The sequence below is a fragment of the Artemia franciscana genome, chromosome 12, assembly GCF_032884065.1.
Source record: "Artemia franciscana chromosome 12, ASM3288406v1, whole genome shotgun sequence".
Classification (NCBI taxonomy): domain Eukaryota; kingdom Metazoa; phylum Arthropoda; class Branchiopoda; order Anostraca; family Artemiidae; genus Artemia; species Artemia franciscana.
In genome coordinates this window covers 26,286,354-26,302,449 of record NC_088874.1, presented here as the reverse complement: position 1 = coordinate 26,302,449, position 16,096 = coordinate 26,286,354, and positions in this window count along the sequence as shown.

Below are 16,096 nucleotides of genomic sequence, written 5' to 3'. Positions count from 1 at the left end.
CTTTTAGGTTCTTACGGAAGTTACTTTTAATTATTTAGGGAATATTACTTGGTCACGAAGCTACTTAACAGACATTATTCAATGTACGCTTCAGTTCCATATTTCTTTCTATTTTAATCAAAGATCTTATCAAAATAATTTTCTTTTTCAACTTGATGTAAAGAAAGAAACTTCATTTCGTTTTTTCTATTGAATGCTTGGTTTGTGGCGTCGTGGTTTTGTGGTGAAGATAAACTAAAATTTTGTTATAATTTAATATATACGTCTTAGGATTATCGTTTGCTGTCTAGCTCGTTCTCATCTAGAGTTTTACTTTTTTATCTCTCTCTTTCTTTCTAACTCCGCTCCCTCCTTATCTCTTACCTTGTCCCTCCATCCTCCGTATCTCTCTTGTTATTCTAAGACTAAATAACTTTCAGAGAGATCATAGATTTGAAGAACACATTAAACAGCTTCGCAACTCAGCCGAACTCCCGGAAGTGCTTCCTAAATGGCTTACAAAACAAGAAAACACGTTAGTTGATAGGGACGCTGAGCCTCTGCCTGATGATATACCCACAGTTGAAAAGTTAATTGAGGAACACAACCAGCTGATGGAGGAGACAGTAGCTCCTACGCCCAAATTGGATCGAGTCTGTAAACCGAAGCAACAACCCAAACTGAGCACGACGAGAAAGCCATCTAGGAAGTCAATGTAAGTTCTACAATTACTAACTTTAGATAGGATAAATTAAAATTTAAAATTAATAAGCAAATACTGCTACTATTACTAACAACTCACAGCAACACCTAGCAACCTGATGCCAATACATCTGCACAAGCTCCTCCATGACAATATATTCAAAGCTTACCTCTTTACATCATCCCAAGAGGTTCCATTTTCCTGACAACCTCCTTACGACCAAGTTCCTTACAACCTCCTCCTACCCATATGGGAACGGCCTGCTTTTTTGTTTGGCCAAGAAAGACGATCTTTCGCAATCTGTTATCCTTCACCCGTAAAACGTGTCGTAGGTATCTCAACCTTTTTCTCATTATAGCCCTAAAAAGCTGGACTGAACTCCATGTTTGGTACAGCTTACTGTTTAAAATCCGATCAGTCCAATCAGCACCCAAAACAATCCTTAGACAATTCCCCCTGAAAATATATAGAAAGTCCTTCCCCGTCTTCCAAAGAACCCACATTTCAAAACCATGCTCGACCAGTATCATCACTGATTATCATCTCCAATATTCTAATTTTCGTTTGAAGACTTATCTTCCTATTCTTACAAAAAATTTCTTCTGAAAAACCGGGACATTACTAAGACAGAACAAAAATGAACAACCAGCATCATCTAGCCATACTGAGCTAGGGAAGTGCCGATTGACAATAAGATTGTACTAATACTGAACTAATACTGGAATATGGACCAAAAAAATTTATTCATAGAATCACCCAAAAGTTGAATAAGAAATTAAATTGGCTCAAAGTAGCGCTAGTTAAACTTCGGTATTCGACTAAATCTTCTAGCCTGCCCATGAACTTGTTATATTAATAAAATCTCATTGTGAATAGGCTTTAAGTAGAACATAAATAATAAAAAGTAGTCATTTCAATATTCAGTTTTTTTACGCTGAAGATAAGAAGTTTGCCAAAGGATAAAATAGGAAGGCCTATATACGTGTACATTTATCGAAATTGGCCTTGCCTTGCTCTGCTTATTGTATAATCAACAAAGAGTATTTAGAAACAAACTATTGTGTATAATTTTTGAAATTTAGTGAAATCTATTTTCTGCTGTTTGAATTAAAATTTATATTAAACTAGATTAAGTTTGATTAAATTCGATTATGCTGTGATCTTGTCTAGATCGGCTGGGTAATGGTCCATTGTCATTTGAGCCATTTTCAAGTTATCTCAGTTTTCTTTTTCTTTCAATTTATTTTTTACAAGCTGCAACTAGCTTTCTTTCAAAACTGATTACAATACAAAAGACAAAAAACCTAATTTCTTTTAAATCTATATTGGAGCGCCGAAAATTCACTAGTGACAGCGTTTTAAGCGCTTTGTATCTAATTGTATGTGAATACACCCTAAGGAACCGGAAATTGAAGTTTACAGCTAATCTTTTTACGTCATTTTGTGTATACTGTAAGTGTGAAAAATTACAAAGGAGATAGGTCACTTTATATTAAATCAAATAATTTACTAATATATATATATATATATATATATATATATATATATATATATATATATATATATATATATATATAATATATATATATATATATATATATATATATATATATATATATATATATATATATATATATAAATATATATATATATATATATATATATATATATAGAAAGATAGTAAAATAGTTTACTAGTTGAGAAGATTTACTAGCAGTGAAGATGAGATTGACTGATTACCGAAGATTGTCCTTTTTGGCCCACCCTCAAGGGCTAAACGGAAAGCTGATCGTCAGTGGTACACAAGGGCTGTTTAATTAGAGTAATAAGCGTTTTTTTAATGTTATTAGAAAAAATTAGTGTAAAAATGGGGGACAACCCCACTCTTGAGTAGGAGGACAATCCCAATCATATAAGCAATAATTTAAGCTCGTTTTAATTATTACGTTGCCTTTTATATTCAGTTGTAAAAACTTGTATTTTATCTAATTTTTGGAAAAGGAAAAGCACAGCGATTTTAGGAAAACTGTTTTTGGTATAATAACAGCACATAGCGATTGGACCTTAGACCTTAGTTCCTCCAGAGCCATCGATGGCGCATAGGGCGTCGACAAAGCCTCTCCATTCGTCTCGCATTGGTGCTGCAGCGATGACGTCTTCCCATTCAGGTATTAGTGAGGTGCCGGCCGTCCTTAGATCTCGGTCATATTTTCGTCTCAATGCATTTTTGGGGCGGCCTCTCTTTCTTCTACCGTCTGGTTTCCATTCATAGGTTGTTCGAGGAAGGCGGCTCTCTTCCATACGAAGAACGTGTCCCAGGTATGTCCACTGCCATCTTTTCAGCAGCTCAATGACTGGAGGTTAACCTGTTTTTTGCGTATTTATGCATTTGTAATTTTTCGTTGCCAGCTTGTATTCAACATTCTTCTGAGGCTCATATTTTCAAATGCAAGGATCCTTTTTTCAAGCTGGGTGTTTATTTTCCAACATTCACTTGCGTAAAGGAGAATTGAGAGTATATTGCTGTTGAGGAGTCGAAGCTTCAGTCGCATTGAATATTTGTTACTTCTCCAAATAGGCTTCAATCTATTGAAGGCACCTGTAGCTTGTCCAATTCTACGTTTAATCTCGGTCGAGATCTCTCCATCACAATCAATCCAGCTACCCAGGTACTTGAACTCCTGGACTTGTTCTAGATCCTTGTTTTTGCAATGGAGAACAAGTGGCGAGGTTGTGATGGCCATGCTCTTCGAGTTGTCAATATTTATCTTTAGCCCGGCATTCTCTGCATTCTCGGTAATAGTGTCAAGCAGCTGCTGCAACCGTTCTTTAGACTCTTCGAGAAGGACAACGTCGTCCACGAAGTCCAGATCAAACAGTTACTCGTTGCTTACTTTTACCCCGTAGCCCGATGCGAATCTCGGGGCATAATCCATTATAATTATAAAGAGCACGGGGGAAAGTACAAATCCTTGACGAACACCAGACATGATCTTGCAAAATCTGGTTGTACCAATTTCAGTCTTTACGCAACATTCCGATTCTTCATAAAGCGCTATAATCATATCTACTGTTTTCTCGGGAATTCCGTACTATTTCAAAACTCTCCACAAGCAATCTTTGTCAGCTGAGTCAAATGCCTTTTCAAAGTCAATGAATTGGAGGTAGAGCTTCTTGTTCCATTCTTTTGACTCTTCGACAAGCACTCTCAGTACAAATATTAGATCAGAACAGGATCTCCCAGTTCTGAAACCATGCTGCTCTTCTCGTAGAGTTGCGTCTAGTGCTTTCCGCAGACGCTGCAAAATGACGGAGGCTAATAGTTTGGATGGGACAGGGAGAAGATTGATGCCTCTCCAGTTATATCAGTTCATCAAGTCTCCCTTTTTGAAGAGTTTGACTATAATGCCTCTTCTCCAATCTCTTGAGACCTTCCCTAAGGTCCATATTTTGGTGGAGAGAGAAAGCCAAATGGATATGCAGGTACTAATTGATATTGGTAACGCTGTAGATTTGCCGCTCTTCAGAAGGAATAACTAAAGGAGTAGCATCTTTAAATAAGACTATTTTTTTGTCTTTAATTTCACTTATGTGACAGTCAACTCTACTCTAAATAATATGGAAGAAACTATACTATCAAAAAGTAATTTAGAATTATAAATGAAGATATTAGCCTATAAATGGGGCTATTAAGAAGGAAAAGTGTTAGGAAAATAACTCATATTTCATTATATGCAGAAAAACTTCAGTTTATACGTTGATGACGCTTCCACTATACTATACACCAACCAGACCCGTTCCTGGAGGGGGAGGCAGGGCAGTTGGTCTTGGCGTCGTGGCCGATAAATTGTTCATTATGATCCAATTTTTCACTTTGATTCGGCTTTATTGCTTACATTTGAATCAGGAGGGGGGGGGGCGCTGTCATTGCTTTTCAAAGGCAGAACCAGCCCCCTCCTTTTTCTAATGTGCAAATCTGTAGTGTAAATTATAGCCTGTATTTCTCGTTCATTTTACCATGATTTTTCCACCCGTGTACCCGTACGAATATTGTGCTTTTTCTTCCGACTTAATTCGATTCACTCCACGTGAATTTTGTCACAGATTGCAGTTCAAATATTTATTTTTTTTATCTCATTAAAAAACCCTGATCAAACAGTTAGTGGTAACGAACTGTAAGTAAGGAGCGACCCGGCTCAATAATCATCCAACACTCTAAAAAACAGGAGTTTTGATACTAGTATGTATAAGAAAAAAGAATCAGATTTTTATGCTGGTTTCAAATATGCAGTTTAGTCTTACCAATCAAAGGTTATCAGTTTGAGAAAATTTGCCTTAATTTCAAAAAAGGAGAAAAAAAACCTAGAATTAATAAAATCTCAATGAAAGTTACACCATCGCATCGCAATATAGAACCCTATTTTAGAGGTTTCAGGCTCCTATCTGAAAAAATGCGGTATTTTTTGGCCTGAAGAAAGATCACGGATGACTGTTTATTTATTATTATTTTTCCCTAGGGGTGTTCGTATCGATCCAACGGTCCTAAAGTATCGTGAGAGCGCTCATTCAAACATAAATTAAAAGCTGTAGTGCCCTTTTTAAGTGACCAGGCAAATTGGAAGGCAAAAAGACCCCTTCCCATGCCCCTTTTTTCTCAAAATCGTCCGAACTAAATTTTGAGATAGCCTCTTAGTTCAGCAGGGTTGAAAGACCAAATAAATATGTCTTTGGAGATATCATGACCCCCCCCCCCACAGTCCACGGGGAAAGGTCTTTTAAGTTACAAAATTTGTCCATTCTTTACGCATAGTATTTGTTATTGGGAAGTATGAATATATTTATTTTTTTGGGGGGGGGAGGGGATGGGGGATTGGGATGAATTTCTTGCTGATGTAATTTGCCGCGAGGATAATTTTCCATGGAGAGGGAGGTTTCTAGGGGGTGAATTTTTCAGTAAAAATTTTACACTAGGGGAATTCACCTAAACTCCTGGAAAATCCTTCTTATGTCCTGGTTTCTCATTGCCAAATCAATTCTATTTGTAACTTCGTTAAGGGTAATTGTCCCGGGCAAATTTTCACCAGGATTGAATTGTCTAGAGAATAAATCCGTGGGCAAAAAGGCATTTATACGTGGAATTGTTGCCAGATTCCCTAGCATTACTTAAAAAACGATTTAATTAAGAAATTAAATAAAAAAAAAGTTTTTTCAACTGGAAGTACGAGCAAGATCAACCAGATCGTGGTAGCAAACTATAGAAAGGAGTGAGACTTAAACGAACAGAAATTATTACATATATATGGGTGTTCGTCAACTACTCAATACCTCGCTCTATACGCTAAAGTATTTTAAGTAATTTCAACAATTTCATCAAGAGGGTCATCGAATATTTTGATCAAATTTGAATGATTTAAATATCGGATCAAACTTTTTAGATAGCTTTTTTAATAGTCTACTTGTCATATAACAGTGCCTCTAGGATAGACACAGCCCCTCAAATCTTTGGGGAAAGGGTTATAAGTGGTGTCCTTAGGACTTGTAATGTTATTGCAGAAGCCTGTAAAATTCGCCTGGAAATTTGTACAATTTGAAATTTACCAAAAACTAAATATATTTTGAACGTTTTACGTTTTATAACGCTCATAAATTCGAAGTTGCCCAACCTGTGAGGAACGCATGTCAGTATATACCAAACTATTAGTCTATATTGTTTGTTACTACCAAGTAATTCTGCTTAATGTGATTATTTTAATTTTTTTTCTTCTATTATGACCGATAAAAAAAAACGAATAGAAATAAAATTTGTTAATTACATGATTTATTTTTGTTTAAAGCTTAAATTGTTATTTAACTTGATTTTTTCTCGTTTTTTATTTGAAATAGCTCTTTGCTTTTCTATGAAAAACTTCTTTGTTGGTAAAATTTTTAAAATTAGTATTTCAAAAACAAAGTGGATATTAGGTTTTCTTTAATAATTTTTTAAAAAGTCAATTCTCCCGCATATCGACTAAAGGCAAACACAAAATTTATATACCAAAAATAGAATGAATGTTGACTTGTCACTGATAATATTTTTGCATTTATTCCCAAGTTTTTTAAATAATGATTTTTTATTCAGTTTAGTCTTTTCTTTTAGTTTCTACGCATCAATTGGGCTAAATATGGGACCACTAGGGTTCGGTGGGGATGGGATATCTTAACAGCTGACTGGATTGGTATATTACGAAAAAAAAACACGAGAAAAGGAATTGAGTAGTGTGTCAACTTTCCCTATATCAATTATGAATTCTCGTATTTATTTACCAGAATTGCAGTCGATATGCAGTATTTCCCTTTGTCTGTCCATTGTTGTTGCCTTCCGTGTGTCAATATTGTATAACTAACCAGCTCATGCGATTGGGGTGGGCACAATGTGTAAGAAGTTCGGTTGGAGGTGTTGAACCCCCCTAATTTGCAACTTTTTCACACCTCATTTATTTCAGCCTTATTCTTGTTCCCTATAAGCCTTTAATCTCAAAATAAAAACTTTTGGGACGTTTTGAGTAAAGGACCTCAGAAGAAAAGTTATAATTAGGTAAAGTTGCGTCATTAGACTCAGTATTTTATGCTATTTTTAAATATCATATTTTGTTTTCTGACGAAGCCCCATCACAAGCCCTAATAATATATTTCTTTGTTTGGTAGATATTTAGCATTTGGCCTCTTCTAAAGGACACATGCTAAACAGATATTTCTTATGTCTCATGTTTTTCTTATAGGAACTTGCAATGTCATCGAGTCACCGAGTTCTATGTGAATCCCCTGGAAGAAGATTGTTTGCTGGCAGTAGTTCTACATTTTGGCTGCACATGCTTTTTTGATGCCCTTAATACGTTTGCTGACAGGAGATTGAGGGTGAGTTTAAGGTATTATATATATATATATATATATATATATATATATATATATATATATATATATATATATATATATATATATATATATATATATATATATATATATATATATATATATATATATATATATATATATATATATATATATATATATATATATATATATATATATATATATGTATATATATATATATATACATACATATATATGTATATATCTTTGCACTTTACATTTTACAATAGCTCCTTGTAATAATAATAATATTAAAAATGTATTGAATCTGTAGTAAATAAACAACTTATTTCTTCAGAAGTAAGGGAGGAGGAGATTATAGGACCCTACAAAGAGAGTAGCTCTTGTGTATGTAACACTTTCATTTTGTTCATTTTTCTGGGCAAATTTTTAAACAATGATAAACATCTTTTTCCATTTTTGACTCTGTCTGATTTTTGCAAACAGAAACCCGTGTACTCCACATACAAAAGGTAGATTGATGAAACGCCTTGCTAAAATGATGTACAAGTGGAACAGGAGGGTGGAATATACGATAGTTTTACAATATCCATATTTTTCTCTTTAATATCACACTTTATTACGCATTTTTGTCTTACAAAATGGTAATTGGATAAAATTAGAAATAAATAAATAAGAAAACGCATGAAGGTTTGCAACTTTTGATAGTTTTAGTTTTCAGCTTATCCTTAGTAAAAAGAAGTTTGAAATGTTTTAAATTTATAGAAAACAAATAATTTAATTTATCCGAAGCTAGTTTAGGAGAAGGCTATAGAAGCCTGAATAGAGTGTAGGTTATGTATTATATATATATATATATATATATATATATATATATATATATATATATATATATATATATATATATATATATATTCTATATATATATATATATATATATATATATATATATATATATATATATATATATATATATATATATATATATATATATATTATATACCCCACCCTCCTGTTCCACTTGTACATCATTTTAGCAAGGCGTTTCATCAATCCTCTTCAGTCAAATCATTTTGTAGAGGAGATAAGGTATTTGACCGATGTTAAACATCAGTTTGTTGTGTTTTGCCCTACTTTTTTTTTAAACAAAGTTTTTTTTTTAAACAGCATGCCCTGTCTTATACGAGTAAAGAAAAATCGAAATAGAAATTCAAGCAAAAATAATCAACATAGGTACGGACATCAAAATGATAGGGCATACTTACCGTTTACAATGATTTTTCGTTTAGTTAACGTTTTTCTCTGTAATTTTTTCAAAGTTCACATCTTTTTGGGGTTCCCAAATAGATTGGGCAACCTTAATTACAAGGTTACTTTCAAAAATGTCAATGGGGATGTTGAACTATATCAAAACATGCTTTTAATATAGAGTCTCAAAAAATTGCATCGGCAATGTCTCAAGAATGGCTGGTGGTATTAATAAAAAATTTCAGGGCATAATTTGGGGAATGTTCAACTAGAAGAAAACACAATATGCATCATTGTTGTCAAAAATATGTATCTGCAATATATGAGAAGCGGCTGAAGATATCGATTTCAATCTTTCATGGAATGTTCTAGAAATACTTAATTATATTATAAGGCATTGTGTACGTCTAGTTGTTCAAATTAGCCATTGTAAGATCTTAGGAGCGGCCAATGGAAATAAGTTTATACTTTCTGGAAATATTATGGTAGAAATAGAACTTAATCATAAGACACACTATGAGCTTTCAAGTTTTCAAGAGGGCTTATTTGTAATATTTTGGGAATTTTTAATGGTATTGTATTGAAACTTTTAGGGTACTATAATTAGGGCAATGAAAAATGTCAAACGACGCTCTGTGTCTTAGATCCGTGTAACAGGTGGATTTGCATAATCCACCATTGGGATTGGAACAACAGGTTCATGTCTCTGGAATAGCTAAGGGCATCTTGTTGAAACTTTCATCGAGTTTTGAAACAGATGTTGTACTAAATCTAGAGACATCACATTGTATCAATGTTGTCAAAAATACATATCTGCAGTATCTCAGGAACATTTATGGGTATTGAACAATTATTCATAAGGTTTAGTAGAACCATAGGTCAACCCATGCATCTTTTTTATACTTGATACACTGGTTCAAATTGAAAACTTTCAGGGTACTGTAATTAGGGTGCTGAACAATTTGAAAAAAACACTTTTTGTGGATTTGAAACGTCTCTAGAATGGCTAAGGATATCTTGTCCTTAACTGTGTTATACACGGTTTAGTTCAACAGTCACCATTCACTTTCAATGAATGATGAGAACGCTGTTGAACTCTCTTCTAGTGACCGAGATGTATCCAAGTTGTCTAAGGGTGCATCTGTGAAAATATCAGAAATGCCTGCGTGCATTAATGCCTGCAGAAATGCCTACGTGCATTCAGTGCCTGCAGAGGGGTATATTGTACAAAATCATAAGGCAGTATATGGACCTATTCTGTGTAAATGGTGCACCTGCAAGATTTCAGGAATATCTAAAGGTATTAAGTGGCAACTATGACTACATATTGATTTAAATCCAAATAAACTATTTACTGATTTTTGATTTCCAAGTTTTCACAAGAAGGTCTCGTCAACATCGCGCCAGTTTCGTATTGACATCGCGTCGATGACGGGGGGGCACCGTCAACGACGACGTACCATTTTCCCCAAAATCACAAATGAAATATTTAGGGCTTCCTATTGGTGACACTCTTAAAGCAACTAGAAGGCTCTTGATCCTTCATTTCCAACGTCGAACAGCAACTGTTTACGGAAGCTTGGTAGCAAACAAACTTCGACTCAACCGCAAACTGTTAGCGAAACTTTACAATGCTTCTGCACTCCCGAATTTCCTATACCTTGCAACCCTGCTGCAACGGGCATAGGTCCCGATCTGGTATCTAAAGGTTCGGAGGGCCCTGAAAAAGAACCTTGGCATCCAGATGAGCTCTCAATGAGTGAGAGACAAAAAGTTCTCCACTTTATTGATCTCCCTCAAGCAGAGAGGAGTATCTTATTGAAGAATATAGCCCCATGGTTTATTCCCATCGCTAATGAGCTTGTGTTAATGAACGGAGTTTTATATAGTATAGAATATATTTAGAGTGGTTCTTTTAGGTTGAATCAAAATGTGTGCACAGAATTAAACATTCAAGTAGTTTTACCTAAGAGAATGATTCCAGGTATATTAAAGCTTTTCCATGAGCATTTAGCTTTAGGTATTCATGCAAGTTTTAAGCGGACTTTGTGGAAAGTCAGAAAATTTTGCATTTTTGAAAATATTGCCTCTACAATTAAGGAATTTGTTAATAATTGCGATCTTTGTAACCAAGCTAATACAAAAAAATCAAACCACCACTTGGGAAAAATATTGTTCCTGAAATGCCATTTTTGGTCTGGGCACTAGACGGTGCTGGTCCCATTCCGATTACAAGCTCTGGGAATCGATACGTTCTAGTTGGAGTGGATCTTTTTAGTAGTCTAGTAGTATTAAAGTGTATATCCGCTATGAATACAGAAAACACTATAAAATTTCTCTGGGAAAATATTAATCCTTATTATGGTCTGCCTGAGGCTGTTTTAACTGATCATGGTTCAAATTTTGACAATATAGAAATAAAGAAGATGTTTTCCGAAATTAATTTAAGAAAATTTATAGTAGCCCCTATAATCCACAGTGCAATGGAGCTAGCGAGAATAAAGTTAAAATATTGAAGAAAATTCTGTCACATTCTTGTGGTAACTTAACTCAGGTGGATTGGGATGAAAAGATTCCCCGTATAATGTTAAGTATGAACTCTTCTCTAAATACTTTTCGAAAATTTTCTAGCTTTACCATTGTGCATGGATTCAGTGGAAAATCTTTATTAGATTTACAATTCAATAAACCGACAAACTTAAATTATTTTGACGGCTATGATTCATATGTAACACGATTAATACAAAATATCTGTGAAATTCACCAAACTTGTTTAAATGAGATTAAAATTCAAAGGTCCAAACAGGCGATTCAGTATAATAAAGATTCAAAAGAGACATTAATTGCATCTGGAGATATTGTATATTGCCGTGATACAACTTCAGTTGGTAGAAAATCCACCAAGTATTGTTTTCGTGGGCCGTATGTGGTATTATCCGAAGTGCATAAAAATGTTTTCTATTTGGCTTCTTTAAATCCAGGTGAATTAAGAAAAAGAACCTCAAATGCTAGGCTCCTTAAAAGATTCAACCATGAAATTTTTTTGAAACATAATCCTCAATTTTCCAAGAATTACCAAAAAGAGATTAACCAGTATAAAGAAAAAATGATGAAATGAACCCTAATTGTGATGTTTGCTCCCTAGAGGAAGCAGAAAATAGATAATATGACCGTAGGTCTTGCGAACCAAGCACTCATGTTATATTAAATGATAACTTACCCCTTCTTAGTTCAGATATTGCAAAATCCCGAAAAGCCCCTTCTCTTACTGAAGATGACTCTTTTCGTTTATCTCAAAGCGTCGGTATGCACAAAAGAACGATAATTGATTAAACACAAAACAATTTAATTGAGCCTGAAAATGTTAACGAAAGAGAAGATACTAATGTCTTTTCAAGTACTCCTAGTGCTGAAGTTTCACATATAACAAGAGAGTCCATATACTCTGAAGGTGAATGTTCTAAAACTATTCCTACAGCTAAAGAAAGTGAAATTATATTGTCATTCCCGACTTCAAAGGTTAAAATAAAGGTAGATCAAATTAAAGCAAAACGCGAAGAAAATCCCTTTTATTCCTTAAGAAAATTAAAGTAGCTAAAAACGTGTAATTGAAAGGGAAAGTATAAATGTGTCATGTTTTAAGGTCAACAATTTGGGACCCTAAAATCATTAGTGGGTTGAATTCTCAATCTAAAAATTTCAGAATAAGCATCGATGGCTTATATATATATTTTTTTTTATATGATGTAGCCCATCCTGCAATACTAGTAGCCTAATCATACAATTACCTTCTAAAAGTAAAATACCTGGTTTATTCTATCTATAACGTAATTAAATTAGTGTCAGTCTTCATTTTGTAAGCTGAAGGTCTTTAGCATTTAAACGTGACTTATTTCAGATGAATTGTTTTGCGATGAATATTATACTAATAATTAGTGTATTCCTTGATTTTTGGAATGTCGGCTAAGAAATTGACTTTATCATTAGATGGCCAACAATCTTTTGTTCGAAGAGGCATAGGCTTCCAATATCTGAGCGAACTTAAAACTGGATCGAGTGGAAACCACAAACTCATTTTCTTTTTTAGCGTAAAAAAGCTTAAAAACACGGCTTTGCTGCTTAAATTTCAGGTGGGAGATATGCTGAGTATTCTTAGAGAAAAGGGATTAAATTTTGAAATTGTTAACCTTGATAAAGATGTGGAAACTCTTAAAGGTATAATAGCCTCTAGGACAAATGGTCACCATAATTTATTGAACAATGCAAATCTAATTATTGATCAGTTCCAGGAACTCTTGGAAATTAAGAAAAAAATACTGATTTCTGAACTTGACCTTATTTCTAACATCATAGAAGAATTTGAGTTTAATATTATTAATCCTAGTAAGAAAAGGGCCATTTTACCTATAGTGGGGCAGATCAGTGAAGTTCTATTTGGTTTAAGTCCTACAAGCACTGTGGAAAAATTATCTGAAAAATTAGAAGAATTACGTAATGACCAAGAAAAGGTTACTAAATTCATTTCTGTATCAGCGTCGGCAATCTCAGAATTAGAAATTTCTCTTAATAAATTGCGTAACGAAACCTTAGACCAAGTAAGCCAATCGTTTAAAACCTTCGAATCTGAATTGTCTGATAATGCCTTGAAAATAACTTCTTCTTTAGTTGTAAACTTTGCCCAAATACATAATGCAGTAGAGAAATTAACTTCTAATATTTTAAATAAATTACAAAGTTTTCACTTTCACTTGGAACAATTGTCTAAAGGTCTGATTCAAGTGTTAAACGGTAATTTTCCTGTTAGCGTTATTTCCCCAGTTAAGCTTATATCATACTTGAAGTTTGTTCAGCAAAGCCTACCTAGAGGGTTTGAGTTGGCTATTGACGATTTTAGAAGCGGGTTGATCATTGAAACTTTAAAGCATGTAGAATGAAGTTTAGAATTTGATTTGATTAATGTTTTGTTTGTTTGCGACTTTCCTCTTTCCAAAATCTTAGATTCCTTTCAACTTTATAAGACTTTTGAGGCTCCTGTTGCTATAAAGGATTCCTTTACTGCTGGCGGTAAGCAAATATATTCAGTAATTATCAATGGAGAACCTTATATTGGGATAGGAGGAGATGAATCAAGCTATATAATATTAGACGAAGGTTTCATGTCATCCTGTTTTTATGTAAAGTCAAAAATTGTTTGTAAAAGACGCTTTGTCATACATAAATTTCCGTCATCCAACTCCTGTGCATTTTCTGTATTTTTTAATAAAACAGACTTGGAAAATTTAGTTCGTAAGCGTAATTTAAAAACTTTAGATTCACTTTTTATTCATTCTCTGTCTGATAGTCAATTTTATTTTGCCGGAGGTGGAGCGAATAATCCTATTTCTATTAGATGCTTGAAAAAGAATCAATATAATAAATCATTTTCTTACAGATTAAACATAAATAACTCCTTAATAGTAAATATTCCAGATGAATTTTCAGTTACCTCTGAATACTTTAGAATAAATGAAGAATTCTTTAGTTATAATTTGTATAATATATCCGCGAATCTCCCAAATTTAACAATGGACTTCCATAGTATTATTTTGGAGATTTTAGGACACAGTTCAGATTTAGTTTAGACTTTTATAGATTTTGAAAATTCAGTAGTTCCAAATTTTAAATAGAAGGAAGGGATTAGTTCTTTTAGTATTCCAATATCAGAATTAAATGAATTGAGCAGAGATATTTCTAATAAGACTAGAAAAAGAAAATTGTTGCCACTGGCATTTCAATCATGACTTTGGTTATTATCGCCTTAATTACATTTGTAGGTATTCTAAGCTGGAGACTAAAACAAATTTGGTATAAATTGCTTGCTGTAAGAGCATCAAATTTGCCCTTAAACTGATCACGACAATTGAATAAATTTGTTAGTAGTTTAGGGTCTTTATTTGCGTAATGAAAAATACAAAATCGCTTCCACTTCAGTTAATAACAACTGTTAGCTTTAGACTCTTTCAGGCTATCAATTAAGAATTGTCTATTTTTGTAAGAAAGATTCAAAATCCCTTAAAAATGCTATAAAGGCATATATGGCTGTCATAAGGGAACTGCAATCATTTGTTCTTAGTTTAATTAACCAATAATGATGATATTGAAGCCGAAGAGTTGATATATTTTACACAAGAGACCCTTCATATATATTGTTTTTTTTTAAACTGTCCAACTGCTATGATAACTTACCCTCTCAAATTGTATTATGTTTGGATATTATGTCATTTAATTTACATGTGTATTAGCGATATTTATTTAAAACGTTTATTATTTGCGATTATATAACTTGTTGTGATTTATACGACAGGTTAAGTGAAATAGCAATAATATTTAATTTTTTTTTACCTTGGTTATAGAAGGATCTCTAAAATAAATATATAAATAGAAAAAAAAAGTTTGTCTTTACAACCAATTATTAATATTTTTTCTCTTCTTCTCTTTGTACGCAAGCTTAATAGGATGGAGCGGAATTGTAAGAATCTTGTTATGGTTGCCAGGGATTAATCTCTTCTTGGTATAGCCTTGGAAGTGTTTGTTTGTACGAATTGATTCTTGCTAAATAACATGTGCGAATTGAAAAACAGGGGTTTGTATAGAAGGACAGGAGGATTTTGGAGAGAGTTAGTTGTTGTTGGTACTTTGGCGAGTGTTAGCTTTGCTTAGATGTGAGTAGAATAATTTGTTCCTTCTCAATCTCACAATGTTAATTTACTACTTTCCACAGCATGACATGAGTCTCCCTGATATGATTTAAATACCTTGGAACATTTTGTTTGCTCACATATTAGTTAGTAGTTGGTTTATTTTAATATCTTAAACTTCTTATTTCAGTACGAAGACTAAGCAAGATTGTACTTATATTACAAGTTATAAAACTTTTGATTTTCTTGATTATCTTTTAAAACGAGACTATTAAAAACCAAAAACCAAACTTCTTTTAAAAAATAAAACCTTTGCTCTTTTTTAACTCTTGTGTTGTGTTAACTTTATCTCAAGTATTAGGTACGGGTTATTTCTAGCATTTCTTATATATTTATTAACCGGGAGAGTTTGATACCTCCACGCTACTCGAACTATTGCTAATTCTCCAGACTCTGTTTAAACCGCTTACAGGGCCTCGATATTCATTGAAATTAGATGTTCACTGTCATACGAAAAGAATTCCCTGTTGTTCTTCTTGTTTTTGATGTCTGTGGTGGAATAATAGCATCGTAGTTTATTTATTGAGACGAAGCTAATTATTTCTCAGACGGTTGACCA